The sequence below is a fragment of the Podarcis gaigeae genome, assembly GCF_964106915.1.
Source record: "Podarcis gaigeae genome assembly, chromosome: 5".
NCBI lineage: Eukaryota > Metazoa > Chordata > Lepidosauria > Squamata > Lacertidae > Podarcis > Podarcis gaigeae.
In genome coordinates, this window is record NC_139681.1 from 657,857 (window position 1) to 672,828 (window position 14,972).

Sequence of the window (14,972 nt, forward strand, 5' to 3'; positions counted from 1 at the left end):
AGTTTAATTTTAGCATAATATTTATCCAAAATTTATCTTTTCTTATATTTTCATTTATCTTCATATTCCTTTTAACTAGCTTAATGGTGCCATATTGTTAATAATCTTACATCTTTCTTAACACTCATACAATTTACAATATTTTTGTAAATAGTCCTTAAATTTCTTCCAGTCCTCCTCCACAGCCTCTTCTCCCAGGTCTCGGATTCTGCCAGTCATTTCTGCTAGCTCCATATAGTCTATCAGTTGCATCTGCCATTCTTCCAGTGTGGGCAAATCTTGGGTTTTCCAGTGCTTGGCGACAAGTATCCTTGCTGCTGTTGTTGCATACATAAAAAATGTTCGGTCCTTCTTTAACACCCTTTGGCCGACGATGCCCAAAAGAAAGGCCTCTGGTTTCTTAGGGAAGGTATACTTAAATACCTTTTTCAACTCGTTATATATCATTTCCCAGAAAGCTTTAACTCTAGGGCAGGTCCACCAGAGGTGAAAGAACGTCCCTTCAGTTTCTTTACATTTCCAACATTTATTATCAGACAAATGGTATATTTTTGCAAGCTTGACTGGAGTCATGTACCACCTATATATCATTTTCATAATATTTTATTTCAAGGCATTACATGCCGTGAATTTCAAACCGGTGGTCCATAACCTTTCCCAGTCAGCAAACATAATATTGTACCCAATGTCCTGTGCCCATTTTATCATAGCCGATTTGACCGTTTCATCTTGTGTATTCCATTTTAGCAGCAAATAATACATTCTTGAAAGTACCTTAGTCTTAGGTTCTAACAATTCCGTTTCTAACTTTGATTTTTCCACCTGGAATCCTATCTTTTTATCCAACTTGAAAACTTCTTTGATCTGAGCATAATGTAACCAATCTCGCACTTTATCTTTTAATTTCTCCAAACCCTGCAACCTCCAATTATCTCCATCTTTTTCTATTATTTCCCAATATTTCGGCCATTTGGCCTCCATATTGAGTCTTTTCCGGGCCTTAGCTTCCATTGGTGATAGCCACCTTGGGGTCTTATTTTCCAATAAGTCTTTATATTTTATCCAGACATTGAACACTGCTTTCCTGACAATATGGTTCTTGAAAGCCTTATGACTTTTGACCTTGTTATACCACAAATAAGCATGCCATCCATAAGCATTGTTAAAACCTTCCAGATCCAAAACCTCAGTGTTTTCAAGAAGCAGCCAGTCTTTCAACCAGCAGAAAGCTGCTGATTCATAGTACAACTTTAAGTCTGGCAGGGCAAAGCCCCCTCTTTCTTTAGCATCAGTTAGTATCTTAAACTTAATTCTGGGCTTTTTGCCCTGCCAGACAAATTTGGAAATATCTCTTTGCCACCTCCCAAAACACTCCATTTTATCCAAAATTTGTAAAGTCTGGAACAAAAACAGCATTTTTGGCAATACATTCATCTTTATAGCAGCAATTCGTCCTGACAAGGAAAGTTTCAATCTTGACCAAACTTCTAAATCCCTTTTAATTTCGGACCAACACTTTTCATAGTTATCCTTAAATAGACTCATATTCTTCGCTGTTATGTTTACCCCTAGGTATCTTACTTTTTTAACCACGTTTAACTCCTTCTCTTTCTGAAACCTTTCTGATTCTGAAGGTGTCATTTTTCCCCCCAATACCTTGGTTTTCTGCTTGTTGAGTTTAAATCCCGCTACCCGACCAAACTCCTGAATCAATTGTAATACCCTTTTCGTACTAGATTCTGGCTCCTGTAGGGTCAAAACTAGGTCATCTGCAAATGCTTTAAGTTTATACTGTTTCGCTCCTACCTGAATTCCTTCCACCAACCAGTCTCCTCTAATCATATTCAGGAGCACCTCCAGGACCGAAATAAATAACAAAGGAGAGATAGGACAACCTTGTCGTGTTCCTTTTTCAATTTTAAACTCTTCCGTCACCACATTGTTCACTATCAATTTAGCCTTTTGTTCTGAATAAATTGCATCTATCCCATTCTCAAATCCCCGTCTCACTCCCATCCCTTCCAAATTTTTCTTCATAAACTTCCATGAAATATTATCAAAGGCCTTCTCCGCATCTATAAATATTAACACTGCTTTTGTATTGATATTTGTTTGCAAAAGTTCCAAAATGTCAATAATGTTCCTTGTGTTAGCAAACAAATGTCTACCTGGGAGAAAGCCTGCCTGGTCCTTGTGAATTACTTCATTTAAAACTTTTTTAAATCTGCTTGCTAAAATGTCTGCAAATATTTTGTAATCCACATTTAGGAGGGAGATGGGACGGTAGTTCTTAAGTTGTGTCTTTTCAGTTTCTAGTTTGGGTATCAATGTGATGAAAGCTTCTTTCCACGACTCCGGTGCCTTCTTCCCCTCCATAATTTCATTGCAAACCTCCATTAATGGATGTATCAGATAGTCTTTCAATGTCTTATAATATTTGGAGGTAAGCCCATCTGGCCCTGGAGATTTGCCCAATTGCATATTCTGAATGGCTTCTTCAATCTCTTGTTGTGTTATTTTATGGTTCAGGATTGTTCTATTTTCTTGTGACAGCTTTGGTAGACCATTCCTTGTCAAAAATTGTTCTATCTCAACCTCATTTTGCGGCCCTTGAGTGTAAAGTTGTTTGAAATATCTCTGGAAACACTTTCTGATCTCCATTGGATTCTGAATATTTCTTCTTTCGATCTCTAGATTTGTGACCGTATTCAATTTTTGTCTCTTTTTCAACTGCCATGCTAACAGTTTTCCACATTTATTTGCCGATTCAAATGATCTTTGTTTCATTAGCTTAACTTTCCACTCCACTTCCTGATTTATCAATTTAGAATATTGTGCTTGATAAAGTTTAATTTCTCTCAAAATCTCCTTTGACTTCGGTCTCGATCTTAACTTCTTCTCACATTCTTTAATTTTCTCCAAGATCTTGTCCTTTTTCTCATTCCGTGTTCTCTTCTTTATAGTGTTCTGTTGTATCAGGAACCCCCTCATGACCGCTTTACTTGCGTCCCAGATGATTCTTTTTTCCACCATAGTGTTCAAATTTATCTCAAAGTAGTCCTTCAAAGCTTTTTGGGCCTTTTTAGTAATCTCCTGATCTCTAAACAAATTGTCATTCATCTTCCATCTGAAGGAGCCGGTTGGAGTTAGTCTCATATCCATCTTTACGGCATTATGGTCGGAGCAGGTCTTTGGGCAGATTTCCACTTTTCTAGTCTTAGGTGCCAGACCTCTAGTTATCCATATTTGGTCGATTCTTGTCCATGTCAGTTGGGCTTCAGAAAAGAATGTTCCTTCTCTTCCCAGGGGGTTCTTTGTTCTCCAAATGTCAATCAAGTCCATATTGTCAGTCAGTTCAAAAAATGTTTTAGGTAGTCTGCCATCTTTTGACTATGTGACTTATCCATGTTGGTTGATGCCACCCCATTCATGTCTCCCATCATGATGATGTTGTCATAGTTCAGATAGTCCAGCATTATCTCATGCAGCTTCTTATAAAATTCCGATTTCCACTCATTTGGTGCATAAATTCCTAATATCAAAAACTTTTCTCCTTGGTTTTGTATCTCAATTGCCAAAATTCTTCCTTGCTCATCTTTAAATAAAAATTTTGGTGACAGGCTCTCCTTTGCATATATCACCACTCCTCTTTTCTTGACTCAGTCCGAAGAGATAAATTCTTGGCCTAATCTTTTGTTTATTAACACTTTTCTGTGGAGCCTGGTCACATGTGTTTCTTGCAAGCAAATAATGTCCAATTGTTCTTTTTTCAATATGTGAAATATTCTTCTCCTTTTTTCCGGGGAGTTGGCGCCATTGATGTTCCAACTCAGAAGTTGCAGAGACATCCTGGACAAATCTGTTATTCCTCTAGTGGTGGTATCTTTTTCTCCTGATCTTCAGACCCCGAAGGTGTAGGTGTAGGTGCAGGCGATGGTCCAGACCCTGAAGGTCTTTTGATCCCTTTCTGAAGGTCCTCTCCGTAGGTACTCAAAAAATTTTCTTTATCCTCAGCTGTTTTAATTTTCACTTTCTTCCCTCTGAATGTAAAAGATAATCCTTGGGGAAATTCCCACCTAAAAATGATTGAATTGTTCCTCAGCAATCTTGCTAACTCAGTGTAGGTGGATCTAAGGTCCAGAAGTTGTTTTGTAGATCTCTGCTCTTCTATCAAAAATTTCAAGTGACTTTTCGTAATGTAGGCCTAGTATTTTATCCCTTTCCTCCTTAGATCTCAAAGTAATCAAGCAGTCTCTGGGCCTGTCTTTCCTTGTTAATTTTCCAAGTCTAAAAGCAGTCACAATTTTAAAGTCCTTTTCTTCCTCCAAAGACCAAAACTTGGAAAATTCTTTTGTCAGGAACTCAATTAAATTCCCTTGTTAAAGTTCTAATATTGACCTCAATCTCAGATTATTTTCCCGAGCCCGTAGTTCTATCATAGACAGATAGGCCTGCTGTTCTCCAATCTGCTTATGCAATGGTTTTACCTCCTGCTTTAATTCTTCAGCTTTTTGGTTGGCTTCCTCTGCCAATTTTCGATTTTCTGCGGTGGCTTCAAATAATTTGCCAATTGATTGTGCATTCAAAGTAACTTGTTCAGTTAATTTATTAACACAGGCTGTATTTTGGTCAATCTTAGCCGTTTGCTCATCCGCTTTTTTGTCCAAAGCTTCCAATTTTTCAAATATTTTATCTAGTATTGAGGTGGATCCTCCTGCTGCCATATCTTCCAGCAAAGGTTGCTCAATTCCTTCTTCCACTTCCAAAACAGCAGGGACAGATGATCTACGCGGCTGTGAAGTTAAAGTCAAAGTTGTTTGTTTAGCTTTCGCTTTAGCCGCTCTTGTTTTCCCAGTGCCACTCATTCCAATTTTGTCTACTAGTCAAGGTCAAACTGAGTGTGTTCCCATAGAAATCCACCAGCCCAGAGGGTAAACAACCAGATAGGAGGAAAGGAAAGAGAAAGCAGAGTCACATACAGTTGTAAGTCCAAAATCCTCTAGAGGGAATCCAGATATGTTTTGAGGGAAGAAGTCAAATTGTTAAAATCAATTGTTTAAAACTCCAGACCTTTCAAAGTTCTAATACTTCTAAAACAATGTCCATACAGCCATTAGTTTCCAAAGAACCTTCAGTTTTTCTGTAGTTAGCAGAGTTGGTCTTAAAAACATAACAATGTCTCCAGCAAGTGCCAGAAAAGATGATTCAATATAGCAGTTCCAATAACACTCAGCTTGTAGCAAACCAAAGCAACAAAGTGCCAAAATTTGCAATCTGACAGTTCTGTTAAACAGGCAGTCCGACTGCCTGGGTTTCTCTGTAAATTTGTAGTTCCAACAGAAGAGGTAAAGCACAGTCCATACTAAGAAGTAGATCACTTAAACAATTAAATCCTAGATCTCCATAGAAATAGCTCCAGTAGATGTACAGATTGATTGCTTTTAGCGCCTCTTCAAAGGCTCCAAGCATCAAAGTCCTTTGCTTTAGATCTTAAGCAGAGGCGAGAGACGGACTTCCTGGTTGCGTCTCCCGCTTTTAGCCGAATTAACAGTAATTTAGCCTCCAATTCTTTCTTTCTTTTCTCACTCACGGGTTGCTGCTTTTCGAGTCGGATGTTCCCAGGAAAAAAGGTCAGCGCTCACTGACAGTGGCTACGCGGCTTCACTCCACAGAAAGAGCGATCGACTCACAGCACCGCGCCAGCCCTTCCACGTTCCGAAACCCCTTCACCGTTTCGGGGGGCGCTTCTGGTGCCCGCCGAGTCCCACGGCCACAGGCTTTCGCTGCCTGTGGTTTTCCGATGTGGGTCTCCGCTTCGCCGTAGCAGACGACCCGTTTCTGCGGAGCTCCCCCTTCACAGTTAGAAGAGGGCAGCCATTGTCGTTCGTGCCGCCTCCGGAAGTCTAAGGTAGACGAACAACTGGACAAGCTGATCACCCAAGGAGTTTTGGAGCCGGTTGACCACGCCAAGTGGGAAACCCCCATCGTCACGCCTGTCAAGCCAGACGGGTCGGTGAGAATCTGCGCTGTCTACAAGTGCACGATCAACAAGGCATTTCAGCAGCACGCTTATCCGGTTCCTGTTGTCCAACACCTGCTGCATTCCCTGGGTGAGGGTAAGGTCTTCGCTAAGCTGGACCTTGTCCAAGCCTATCAACAACTGCCCGTTGATGATGCCACTGCTGAAGCCCAGACGATCGTCACCCACCGAGGGGCATTCTGTTGCCGCCGGTTGCAGTTCAGGGTGAGTGTGGCTCCTAGCATCTTCCAAAGCCTTATGGAGCGTCTCCTGCAAGGGCTACCGGGCGTGGTACCATATTTTGATGACGTCTTGGTGTCTGCAGACTCACACCAGCAGCTGTTCGAGCGCCTCCACGCCGTGCTGACCAGGTTCCAGGAGGCCGGACTCAAGGTAAAGAGGGAGAAGTGCCAGATCGCTATTCCACAGGTGGAGTTCCTGGGCTATCTTATCAATGCCTCCGGCCTTCACCCGACCACATCCAAGATCCACGCTATCCAGCCGGCCCCCATCCCAAAGAACAAGATGGAGTTGCAGGCATTCCTGGGGCTGCTGAACTTTTATAACATGTTCCTGCCCCACAAAGCCACGGTGGCTGAGCTTCTTCACCAACTCCTCAGCACAAAGACACCTTGGTCCTGGGGTCATCAGGACCGCAGCTGTTAACGCAGTCAAGGCTCTCCTTTCATTAGACAGTGTGCTGGTACAGTACAGTGAAGCTAGGCTGCTGGTCCTTGCCTGTGATGCCTCACCTTTTGGCATTGGTGCTGTCCTTCCTTAGTCACCATTTTCCAGACGGAAGAGAAGCACCGCTCGCCTACTTTTCCAGGATGCTATCTCCAACGGAACGGAATTACAGTCAGCTCGACAAGGAGGCACTGGCACTTGTGGCTGGAGTGAAGAGGTTCCATGAATACCTCTACGGCAGGACTTTTGACCTCATCACTGACCACAAGCCGCAAGGGCCTTTTGCATTGGAGTTCCAACTGTTCGCAACCAGACAACATGAACTCTCGGCTCATCACGGCTGTCTGCTGTGGGGAGACCGCGTCGTGATTCCCCAAAGACTCCCAAAGACGTGTCCTGGAGGATCTGCACATTGGCCACCCCGGAATTGTCAAAATGAAGGCGTTGACTCGGTGTTACGTCTAGTGGCCTAACATGGACGATGCCATCACTGCCTGGGTGTCCGCCTGTCAAGCGTGCCAAGAATCAAGGCCTGCGCCACCGGCAGCTAAGGGACGCACCTGGGAGACGCCCAAGACACCCTGGTCGAGGGTGCACATCGATCTGGCCGGCCCCTTTCATGGCCGGACCTTTATGGTAGTGGTGAACGCCTATTCCAAATGGCTGGAGGTGGCCCTGATGCCCTCCACCACTACCGAGGCCGTCATCCGGGTGCTGCGAGGCCTCTTTGCGACGCATGGGTGTCCTGATGTCCTTGTCTCCGACAACGGACCGCAGTTCACATCAGGCACTTTTGAGCGGTATCTTTTGGGACTGGGCATCCGCCATGCCCTAACGGCACCATTTCATCCATCCAGCAACGGGCAAGCGGAGAGAATGGTGCGCTTGGCAAAAGAGGCATTGGCGTGCCTGGACCGAGGAGATTGGCACGAGCGGGTCGCCGAATACTTGTTCGTGCAACACATCACCCCTCATGCGGCGGCCACAGGGCGGAGTCCTGCTGAACTGCTTATGGGCTGCTGCCTCAGGTCCCCGCTTGACCGGCTGCACCCGGACTTTGCCGTGGCTGAACCCCCAGGCTGTGCCAACGCACCACGGTCATTTGTTCCAGGAAACCAGGTCTTTGCCCGGAACTATGTGGGGGACATTACTTGGGTGCCAGCCGCAGTAGTGGGAGTCACTGGACCTCGCTCATACCAGGTGGCACTCGAAGATGGACGCTTGTGGCGCCGGCACATAGAACAGCTTAGGCGCAGGGTTGGGGACTTGGACACTACCGTGGTGCCCCCAACTGCGCTCGTGGCTCCGGAAGAGACACTTACAGATGGTGAGGCTCCACCTCTCTCGCAAACTGCCAGCGTGGAGCCGAACCAAGCCACTTCAGAGGGTCTGCCAGACTTACCACAGGCTCAGGCCACTCCACTTGCGGAGGCTCCATCCACAGTAGCGGATCCAGGGGACTTGGTTTCAACGCCACCTAGGGTCACACCACAACCTCAGCAAGAATTGTGTGGCCCCCCGGACTTGGCTACCAGTCCCCGGCGGTCTGGCAGAGTTTCCAAGCGCCCAACTTATTTATAGACTATGTTGTTGGACATGTATCACTGTTGGTCTAAGTATGTGAAATGTAACCGATATGCTGTTGTGCCTATTGAACCATTACGTGTAGTGCTGTATATAAGGAAACCATTACGATTGTAACTAACGTCTTATCACGGTGGGGAGGGGTGTTATGTACTGAAGTTCTCACCCTGGGCCAGGAGGGGGATACTGTAGATAGTTATGCAAATGAAGGATTGAAAGTGACGTTCAGTGATTGGATAGTTTGTATGCAAATGAAGGATCGAAAGTGACGTTCAGTGATTGGATAGCTTTAGAAAATGGTAACAGTTACAGTGTTCTGGAGCTCTATATAAGCAGGCTGACTGAGCTCCTCAGTCAGTTCTGTTCCAGCTTACAAATAAAGAGCTGCTTTGGAAGAATCGCTGTGTCGTCTGCTATGTCTACCCACAACTTAACACGGACCATCGGCTGTGGAGAGGACTGCAGGGCCTGCTCCCTTCCAGGGCCTTTTCCAACTGGCCCAGGGGGCGTGGCCCAGGCCCTCTCTCCCAGCTATAAAGGGACCTGTGTAATGCCAGGTCAATGATGAATAAAACCACTGCCATCCACGACCTGATTGTGGATGGAGGATTTGACCTGGCATGTCTGACAGAGACCTGGTTGGAGGAAGCAGATGGGCCTGTCCTTGCCACTGCTTGCCCACCAGGTTTCTCTTACGAACAGCAACCCAGGTCATGTGGGCGGGGAGGGGGGGTTGCAGTGATTTTTAGGAAGTCACTAGCTTGCACCAGGTGTCCTACTGGGAAGATCCAGTTTTCTGAGTGCATGTTCTGGAAGTTGGGCAATAGGGGCAGTACAGGATTCCTTTTGGTGTACTGACCTCCCCGCTGCACCAAGGATTCCCTGTCCAAGCTGCTTCAGCTTGTGGTGGATTTTCTCGTGGAGACACCTAGTTTGGTTGTCCTAGGGGATTTTAACACCCATTCCGACACAACCTTACAAGGGGCTGCTCGGGACTTCATGGAAAGCATGGCCTCCATGGGGCTGTCCCTGAATAAGTTGGGCCCAACTCCTAGTCATGGACATGCCTTAGACCTGGTGTTCACCTCTAGTGACGTGGGTGATCTGACACTAAGTAAAAGTGAAACAAAAGAAGTGCCATGGTCAGATCACTTCCTGGTGCAACTGGAAGTGCACCACGACCCTTCTCCACGACCCTTCCCCTCTGCAGGGAGGTGGGACCAATTCGGATGGTCTGCCCCCGCCACTTAATGGATCCAAATGGTTTCTAGAGAGTGGTAGGGGATGCTTTATCCCATGTTGATGGCCTTTCAGATGATTCCCTGGTGGCCCGCTGGAATGCGGATTAACCAGGGCTATCGATTGACTGGCTCCGAAGCGCCCTCTCCGATTGCATGGAGCCTGGACAGCCCCGTGGTTTTCTTCGGAGCTGAGGGCGAGGAAGCAATCGCTGAGACGGCTAGAGCGTCGGTGGCAGAAAACTCACTCCGAATCTGACCGGACACAGGTTAGAGCTCAACGTCGAGCCTACCAAGTGACGATAGCGACGGCGAAGAAGACTTTCTTCACCACCTCTATTGCATCTGCAGAAAATAGTAGCAGGAGACTCTTTCAGGTGGTTCGCAATTTAACGGAACCACCTTTACCTTGTAAAGACCCCAAGATCTCCTGCAACGATTTTGCAAAGTTTTTTGCAGATAAAATCACTCATATTCGGAAGGAGCTAGACACCACCGTGGGAGCAGGGCTGGGGCGGGAGAGTGCTAGAGCTCTGTCTGGTCAAGTTGCATGGAATCAATTTCAATCCGTTACCCCCGAGGATGTGGACAGGCTGCTTGGACGCGTGAAACCAACCACCTGTCTCCTTGATCCTTGCCCATCCTGGCTAATAAAAGCAAGGCGGAAAGGGCTGGGCGATGGGCTCTGCGGGGTGGTGAATGTTTCCCTCTGTGAGGGAACATTCCCAGATCCGCTGAAAGAGGCGGTCATTAAACCGCTTCTTAAAAAACCATCTTTAGACCCGGCCAGTATGGCCAACTACCGCCCAGTCTCAAATCTCCCATTCTTGGGCGAGGTGATTGAGCACGTGGTTGCTGAACAACTCCAGGCATGCCTGGAAGAAGCGGACCATTTGGATCCCTTCCAGTCGGGATTCAGGCCTCATCACGGGACTGAAACTGCCTTGGTCGCGCTGGTTGATGATCTCCAGCGAGCTAGGGACAAAGGTGAGAGTTGTTTCCTAGTTCTGCTGGATCTCTCAGTGGCCTTTGATACAATCAACCATAACATCCTTCTGGACCGTCTAGAGCAGTGTTCCCCAACCTTGGGCCTCCAACTGTTTTTGGACTACAACTGCCATCATCCCTCGCTAGCAAGACCAGTGGTCAAGGATGATGGGAATTGTAGTCCAAAAACAGCTGGAGACCCAAGGTTGGGGAACACTGGTCTAGAGGAGCTGGGGGCACTGTTATACAGTGGTTTCGCTCCTTTCTCCTGGGCCATGTTCAGAAAGTGGTGGGGGGGATTAGTGTTCAGACCCCTGGGCCCTCACTTGTGGGGTGCCCCAGGGTTCCGTCCTCTCCCCCATGGTTTTAACATCTATATGAAGCCACTGGGAGAGATCATCAGGGGGTTTGGACTGGGTGTCCATCAATATGCAGATGATACCCGACTCTACCTCTCTTTCAAATCAGAACCAATGAAGGTGGTGAAGGTCCTGTGTGAGTGCCTGGAGGCGGTTGGAGGATGGATGGCGGCTAATGGATTGAAGTTGAATCCTGACAAGACAGAAGTACTGTTTTGGGGGGACAGGGGGCGGGCTGGTGTGGAGGACTCCCTGGTCCTGAATAGGGTAACTGTGCCCCTGAAGGACCAGGTGTGCAGCCTGGGAGTCATTTTGGACTCACAGCTGCCCATGGAGGCACAGGTCAATTCTGTATCCAGGGCAGCTGTGTACCAACTCCACCTGGTACGCAGGCTGAGACCCTACCTGCCCGCGGACTGTCACGCCAGAGTGGTGCATGCTCTAGTTATCTCCTGCTTGGACTACTGCAATGCGCTCTACGTGGGGCTACCTTTAAAGGTGATTTGGAAACTACAACTAATCCAGAATGCGGCAGCTAGACTGGTGACTGGGGGGGGGGGGGCGCGCCGAGACCACATAACACCGGTCTTGAACGACCTACATTGGCTCCCAGTACGTTTCCGAGCACAATTCAAAGTGCTGATGTTGACCTTTAAAGCCCTAAACGGCCTTGGCCCAGTATACCTGAAGGAGCGTCTCCACCCCCATCGTTCTGCCTGGACACTGAGGTCCAGCGCCGAGGGCCTTCTGGCGGTTCCCTCATTGCGAGAAGCAAAGCTACAGGGAACCAGGCAGAGGGCCTTCTTGGTAGTGGTGCCCGCCCTGTGGAACACCCTCCCATCAGATGTCAAAGCGATAAACAACTACCTGACATTCAGAAGACATCTTAAGGCAGCCATGTTCAGGGAAGTTTTTAATGTGTGATATTTTAGTGTATTTTTCGTTTTTATGGAAGCCACCCAGAGTGGCTGGGGTACAAATAATAAATTATTGTTATTATTATTATTGTTATTGTTATTATTATTATTATTTCCCCTTTCAGCCATGGTTGTTTTGTTTGCTCTTCCCACCCTCTATATACCTTATTGCATGATTTGGGGTAAAATAAAAAGGTGCCACTACTGTGTACCATTGAGTACCACCAAGGGGGAGGGGCTTATTGGGTTGTTGTTTTTATTTAATTATGTATTTTGTGGTTTTATATTCTGATTTTATCCTGTGAACTGCCTTGAGACCTGTGGGTATAGGGTGTCCTATAAATTCAATAAATAAAGCAAGCAAGCAAGTACTGGTTATTATGGCGGGAAAAGCTCTATGATGCCAGGAGACTGTCATTAAACCATATTGTGAGTCCATTGTTAAACTGTGGTACATAGACGTTCCATTAAAAAAGTCTATGTACATAAAACATAATCAGTGACCACAGTGATCTCAAATATCCAGTTTAAGACTAGCCCTAAAAAATGTTTCAGAAATGAAAATGGCTAATCTATGTCTATACTTCTATATAACATGTGGACATCAAACTTTTTAAATATCGTAGCCAAATGTTTACATAGTAGAGTTTAGTAACCTTCATGCTAGATATTAATGAATCATAGAATCATAGAGTTGGAAGAGACCACAAGGGCCATCGAGTCCAACCCCCTGCCAAGCAGGAAACACCATCAGAGCACTCCTGACATATGGTTGTCAAGCCTCTGCTTAAAGACCTCCAAAGAAGGAGACTCCACCACACTCCTTGGCAGCAAATTCCACTGTCAAACAGCTCTTACTGTCAGGAAGTTCTTCCTAATGTTTAGGTGGAATCTTCTTTCTTGTAGTTTGGATCCATTGCTCTGTGTCCGCTTCTCTGGAGCAGCAGAAAACAACCTTTCTCCCTCCTCTATGTGACATCCTTTTATATATTTGAACATGGCTATCATATCACCCCTTAACCTCCTCTTCTCCAGGCTAAACATGCCCTTAGCCGTTCCTCATAAGGCATCGTTTCCAGGCCTCTGACCATTTTGGTTGCCCTCTTCTGGACACGTTCCAGTTTGTCAGTGTCCTTCTTGAACTGTGGTGCCCAGAACTGGACACAGTACTCCAGGTGAGGTCTGACCAGAGCAGAATACAGTGGCACTATTACTTCCTTTGATCTAGATGCTATACTCCTATTAATGCAGCCCAGAATTGCATTGGCTTTTTTAGCTGCCGCGTCACACTGTTGGCTCATGTCAAGTTTGTGGTCAACCAAGACTCCTAGATCCTTTTCACATGTACTGCTCTCAAGCCAGGTGTCACCCATCTTGTATTTGTGCCTCTCATTTTTTTTGCCCAAGTGCAATACTTTACATTTCTCCCTGTTAAAATTCATCTTGTTTGTTTTGGCCCAGTTCTCTAATCTGTCAAGGTCGTTTTGAAGTGTGATCCTGTCCTCTGGGGTGTTAGCCACCCCTCCCAGTTTGGTGTCATCTGCAAATTTGATCAGGATGCCCTTGACTCCATTATCCAAGTCGTTGATAAGGATGTTGAATAAGACCGGGCCCAAGACTGAACCCTGTGGCACCCCACTAGTCACTCTTCTCCAGGATGAAGAGGAACCATTGATGAGCACCCTTTGGGTTCAGTCAGTCTGCCAGTTACAAATCCACTGAGTGGTAGCATAGTCAAGACCGCATTTTACCAGCTTCTTTACAAGAATATCATGGGACACCTTGTCAAATGCCTTGCTGAAATCAAGGTAGGCTACATCCACTGCGTTCCCTTCATCTACCAGGCTTGCAATTCTGTCAAAAAACGAGATCAGGTTAGTCTGACATGACTTATTTTTCAGAAATCCATGCTGACTATTGGTGATCACAGCATTCCTTTCTAGGTGCTCGCAGACTGTTTGCTTAATGTTCTGCTCCAGAATCTTCCCTGGTATTGATGTCAGACTGACTGGGCGGTAATTATTTGGGTCCTCTCTTTTCCCCTTTTTGAAAATAGGGACAACATTTGCCCTCCTCCAGTCTGCCGGGACTTCGCCTGTTCTCCAGGAATTCTCAAAGATGACTGCCAGTGGTTCTGAGATCACATCTGCCAGTTCTTTTAATACTCTTGGATGCAGTTCATCTGGCCCTGGAGACTTGAATACATCTAGACTAGCCAAGTATTCTTGTACTATCTCCTTAGTTATTCTGGGCTGTGTTTCCTCTGCTGAAGCATTTGCTCCAAATTCTTCAGGTCGGGCATTGTTTTCTTTATTGGAGAAGACTGAGGCAAAGAAGGCATTGAGGATTTCAGCCCTTTCTGTGTCCCCTGTTTGCATTTCACCATCTTCTCCTCTGAGTGACCCCACTGTTTCTTTGTTCTTCCTTTTGCTACGAACATACCCATAAAAGCTTTTTTTGTTGCTTTTAACCTCTCTAGCAAGCCTGAGTTCATTCTGTGCTTTAGCTTTTCTGACTTTGTGTCTACACGTTCTGGCTATTTGTTTGAATTCCTCTTTGGTGGTTCCCCCCTCTTCCATTTTTTGTACACATCCTTTTTTAATCTTAACTCATTTAAAAGTTCAGTTAAAAGTTAAATGAATATAGAAGCACTTCAATTAATTAGCCCAAAATGTTGCATCTCTTTAGTCTGAAAAGTCCCATTTTTGCTCTCCAGATCTTAGTGATATCATCCTTCTTTAGCAATAAGGCCCCAGACTGCCACTCACTCCCTCAAACGAGCTACTGCTTTGGGAGGCAATGAAACGTGGCACTTGGGTCTGCCCCTTCTTCAGGACAAGTGGGATTTCCCTTCCATTACTTCTGTATGTAAAGACAAAGAAACAAGGGTTAAGCCAACATGGTTCTGTTTTTTGGAGATGTTTATTTCCACTCCTGCTCTAGTTCACAGGGCATGTAAGCAGGATCAGAAAAATGCCGCGTTCATTTTGTTATCAAGTTCTGGCACAGTGATTTCCAAAGGCAGGCCCCTACACCAGAATATCATGATTGCAAATGAATTTCTGCTGTGACAAAGCTAAATTTCAGCTTGACTCTCACAGCAAAAAGGCTCCTTGCTTCAGCCGTGATGCTGGGCCCCCAAATGCCAGTGCTCAGAATGTCTTTAGCATTTCAGTGTGTA